General features: G+C 41.9%; 1 non-coding gene and 1 pseudogene across 1 annotated transcript; both read left to right on the forward strand.

Annotated features, from left to right (window-relative positions):
- Positions 1-2,766: 2,766 nt before the first annotated feature.
- Positions 2,767-2,860, forward strand: LOC115068454. The gene has a single exon (XR_003847798.1). It is a non-coding gene; the product is annotated as a small nucleolar RNA SNORD116 (small nucleolar RNA).
- A 245-nt stretch (positions 2,861-3,105) lies between these two features.
- Positions 3,106-4,417, forward strand: LOC108490205 (annotated as a pseudogene).
- The last annotated feature ends 919 nt before the right edge of the window (positions 4,418-5,336 follow it).

The following is a 5,336-nucleotide window of genomic DNA, read 5'->3' on the forward strand; positions in this document are numbered from 1 at the left end:
TCTTCTGCTTCAGATTACAGGCTTGTGCCACCACACCTGGCAACAGTTTTACTTACATTTTATATTCAGTTAATAATCATATTTTTTCTGAGTACCCAAAAACCATTCTAATAAAGGATCCCAATGCTGTTCTCCCATACTGCATTTGGCTGTTTGTTTCCTAGATGTCATTTCTTCTATAATTTAATTTCCCCCACGCCATTGATTTGCTAGAGACATGCTGTCAGTCATCCCATGGAGTGCCCTGCACACTGGATCTGACTAATTTCTCATGGCGTCCTTTCACCTGTGCTCCAGGGGCAACTTTTAACTGTCTCTGTCATCAGCTCTCCTTGTGGTTACCATGACATCTCCAAACGCATTGCTTCTTTTTTTTCCTTTTATAAATTTTTTATTGAATTTTTGTGTACTTCATACAGAACATCTTAATCAATCTTAATCATCTTTATACCCCCTTCTCCATTGGCATCCTCTCATAGCCCCCCACACCACTGGATACATTCTGTCATTTGTGTTGAGGCCTATCATGTCAAGTTAGTGTTCCCAGATCTCCCTCAGTGCAAGTTCATCCACTGGGGTCTAGGGGCTGGAGAGATGGCTCAGTGGTTAAGAATACTGGTTGTTCTTGCAGAAGACCTAGGTTCAAATCCCAGCACCCACATGGGAGCTAACAGCTGCCTGTAACTCCAGTCCAGGGAATCCGACAGCCTCTTCTGACCTTCATGGGCATTGCATGACATGAGTGCACTTACCTACATGCAGGCAATACACGAATACACATAAAAACCTCTTCCTTACCCAGCAGTAATCAGTTGTCAATAATTCTTTGACTAAGATTGGGGTCTGCTGTTTCCCCAGTTCTATGCTGGTTTTCTGTCTTGAGTTTGCATGGGACTTGTGTATGGTGACACCATTGCTGGAGGTTCACATGAGCAAGGTCCCAGGAGCTTGTAAGACTCCATTTCCATATGGTCATGCACTTCCTCCCTAAGACTCTTAAAATCTCTCTGCCTCCTCAAATGCATTGCTTCTTGGTTTAGATATTCATGATAGATGCAAATGCAACTCACATGTCCATGTCCCACTTCCTTCCTCTCAATATAATTTTATCATCAGTCTATGCTCCTCCACCAGTCATTTCTTTTATTTCAGACAGTACCTTTAAGCCTCTGTTTGATGCTCTGTCAACCAAGATGAGCATCTTCTCTCCATTATTTGGTTACTCCCTCCCTCCGTCCCTCTCTGCCTTTAACTCTTTGGCCAGCGCAAGACTTTTGTATTTGGATGGATCCCTTCACCACCACCAACACCATCTCACCACCTTTCCTTCTCTTCTTCCTCCTCCTCTTCTCCTTCCTTAGTTTTTGTTTTTTGTTTTTTTTTTTTTTTAGATAGGTCTCCCTGTAGCCCCAGCTGACCTGGAACTCAGTATGTAGACCAGGCTGGCCTCAATCCAGAAATCCATCTGCCTCTGCTTCCAGAGTGCTGGGATTAAAGGCGTGTGCCACCATGACAGCTCCTTCCTTTGTTTTTAAATTGATACAAAAAATTGTATATATTTATGATATACAACAGTATTTTGAAATATGTATACATCAAATGATTAAAACTAACATATGCATTACATATGTTTATATGGCATGCACACTTAGAATCCACTCTTTTGTTGTCTTGGTTTCATTTTAGTTTTTTGAGACAGGGTTTCACTATGTAACCCTGGCTGGCCTGGAACTTGATGTCCTTGAACCAGGCCATCCTTGAACTCACAGAGATCCACCTGCTTCTGCCTCCAGAGTGCTAGGATTAAAGGTATGTGCCACTGTGCCTGGCCCTAGAATCTACTCCTTCAGCAATTTTCTAGTATATAAAATATTGTTGGTGGTGGGGGGTGAAATGGCTCAGCAGGTAAAAGCACTTGCTGCCAAGCCTGATAACCTAAGTTATCTAAGTCCCCAGAATCCACATGGTAGAAGGAGAGAACTAACTCCCGCAAGATGACCACACACGCACTGTGGCACATGCACACTGGTGCACACACACAAAATAAATAAATGTAAAAACTTTTTTTAAGAATTGAAAAAAAATTTTACTTAAAAATAAATAAGCTGGGGCTGGAGAGATGGCTCAGCAGTTAAGAGCACTGGCTGCTCTTGCAGAGGACCCAGGTTCGATTCTCAGCATCCACATGGTGGCTACAAATTGTCCTTAACTCCATTTCCAGGGGAATTTGAAGCCGTCTTCTGACCTCCGTGGCATTGCATGACATGGGTTCACTCACATACATGCAGGCAATACACTCATACACATAAAATAAAAATAATAAATAAAATCTGAAAATAAAATAAAATAAGCTGAGTGTATAGCCCAGTGATTGAATATATATTTACCATGCTGAAGGCCTGGCATCAATAATAAAATAAAAACTTCTACCAAAGCCCTCCTTCTTTTTGAACTCTTCCTCTTCTATAAGCCATCTTTGAGACATTCTCCCTTCATGAAGTCTTTTCGCCCATAGCAGAATGAACCTTTCTTCTGTGCTAGTACCGCTGACATGTACTGCATTCTATTGGTATGTCTCTTTACACGTTCGTATTTCATTTATTTATACTTCACAATGATCTTCAAGATTTTCCTTTAATTCCAAATTATTGTTATTAATACTTGTATTTGTCAAATGAGAAAAACTAAGACTCTGGAAAAATAAGTGGCCTATACCCATACCCAGAGAACATCTGAATTCTAGACCAGGTCCTCTAAATAACTTTTTGATCAGTGATGGCTCCATATTGAAATTCCTTGGAAAACTAAACAAAATGAATGGGAAATTCCATTAAATTTTTGATATTAAAAATCTAGTTCCTGGGGCTGGGGAGATGGCTCAGTGGCTAAGAGCCCTGACTGCTCTTGCAGAGGACCCAGGTTCGATTCCCAGCACCCACATGGAGGCTATAAACCATCCTTAACTCCAGTTCCAGATGACTCTGAAGCCCTCTTCTGGTCTCTGTGGCATTGCACGACACAGGTGCACTCACATACATGCAGGCAATACACTCATACACACACACACACACACACACACACACACACAATCTAGTTCTTGTTACTATGGAGGATGAGGCTTTAGCGTTCCTATGTTGTGCATACCCCACATGCCTTCGCTCCTGCATCCTCCAATACAGGTATATTACAAATGTTTTAAAGGAATATTCAGAGCTTTGAATTTGGTAAGTGTTCTTCTGAGTTGCGTTAGAATTTTGTTGTTGTTTTTTGCTTTTTGAGACAGGGTCTCCCTGTAGCCACCAGCTGGCCTGGAACTCATGTTCATGTTGGAGACCAGGCTGGCCTCCATCTCACAGAGATGCGCTTACCTCTTGACTACCTCTGCTGCCCAGTGGCTGAGACTAAAAGCAAATGCGACTACCCCCGGCCCAGAAATTTTTAATTAGAGCACATAACAATACTTGCTATATTTTCAGTCATTCCAGACAGGCCCTTGTGGGATTGCCTGTTGAGACTTAAAAGAGTTTTCTGCCTATTTTTAAAATAGATAATTTTACTTGAAGTCGATCGACAGTTATGACAGTGTTTATGATATGCAAAGCAATGTGATTTAAAAAAAAAAAAAAACAATGCCTGCCCTCAGATCCAGATGGTGTAATAATACAAACGCAAGGAAAACTGGGCGTGATGGCACACACCTGTACTCAGAAGGCAGAGGCAGAGGCAGAGGCAGGAAGATGGCTACAAGTTGGAGGTCAGCCTGTGCTATATAGTAAGACCCTGTCTCAAAGCCAAATAATAGCCATAACAACAACAAAAAATTAAAATAGAATAAAAACTTTACAAGTTTATTCAAGTGCTGCTAGATAGACTCTACAAAAGTCAGAAGTTTCCTGTACCAGATTGGCCCAGGACAGTGTTAGCAGAGGTGAGACAGGACTGTGAGGGATCAAGTACGATGCAAAAATAGCGTGGGCAGTGTGGGGGGTAATGAAGGAGGCGTCTATAACGTGGCTCATTCAAAGCAGGCTGCCCCCAAGTCCACTGGTGGTAAAGCACCCAGAAAACAACTGGCTACAAAAGCCGCTTTTGAGAGTGCGCCCTCTACTGGAGGGGTGAAGAAACTTCACCTACAGACTTGACTGTGGTTCTCTGTGAAATCAGGCGCAGTCAGAAGTCCACTAACTTCTGATTCGCAAACTCCCCCTTCCAGCGTCAGGCACGAGAAATTGCTCAGGACTTCAAAACAGATCTGCGCTTCCAGAGTGCAGCTATTGGGGCTTTGCAGGAGGCAAGTGAGGCTGCTCTGGTTGGCCTTTTCGAAGATACCAACCTGCGTGCTAGCCATGCCAAACATGTAACAATTATGCCAAAAGATATCCAGCTAGCTCGCGGCATAGGCATAGAATGTGCTTAAGAATCCACTACCAGAGGAAGCATTTCATTCTAAAAAAAAAAAAAGTTCTTAAACTCTTCTTCCTGTTATCAGGAGTTCTGAATGTTATTTTTTTCCATGGGGTCAAAAGGTACCCGTTTATGATTGTGAGTCAAAAATAGGGGACAGAAATCAGGTATTGGCAGTTTTTCATTTTCTTTTGTGTGTGAATTTTTTAATATAAATGAAGGATGTAGAATGTTTCAGTGAACAAGTTTGAACAGTTCAGCTTTATAACAATTATTAAAAAACCTGTTAAAAGTTTCTGGGCTATGCCAGCATTTGGATTTTTAAAAAAATAAGTAAATTTCTTATTGATGGCAACTAAGGAAGAAAAAAAAAAAGACTGGGCATAGAGGAAGTCTTGAGGGCTAGGGAGATGGCTAAATGCAAACATAAGGACCCAGCACCCACATAAAAAGTCAGGTGTGGCAATGCATGTCAGGTGCTAATCAAAGCATTGGGGGTAGGAGACAGGATGATTCCCAGGACTCACTGGCTAGCCAGTCTAGCCAATTGGTGAGCTCCAGTAAGAGACCCTGTCCCCAAAACTAAGGGAAAGCAATAGAGGAAGACACCTGCTGTCAACCGCTGACCTCCACATGCATGCACAGGCGCACACACACACAACCATGCTCACAACAAAGATAGAAAGGAAGGAAAGAAAGAAGGAAGAAAGAGGGAAAGCAGGCTTGAAGATTGAAGAGAGAATTTCTGAAATTCCTGACATTTTCTTTTTTTTATAAAGATTATTTGGAGACAGGAGTTTATTACGTAGCCCAGGCTGGCTTTGGATGCACAGTCCTTGGCCCTAGTTTCCCAAGTGTAGGTGTAATTTATTAATTCCTGGCATTTTCTCATCATGATTCTATTCAAGGTTATTAGACATGACACAGAGATG

Source organism: Nannospalax galili, unplaced genomic scaffold (genome assembly GCF_000622305.1).
Source record: "Nannospalax galili isolate Female #2095 unplaced genomic scaffold, S.galili_v1.0 scaffold286, whole genome shotgun sequence".
In the NCBI taxonomy this organism is placed as follows: domain Eukaryota; kingdom Metazoa; phylum Chordata; class Mammalia; order Rodentia; family Spalacidae; genus Nannospalax; species Nannospalax galili.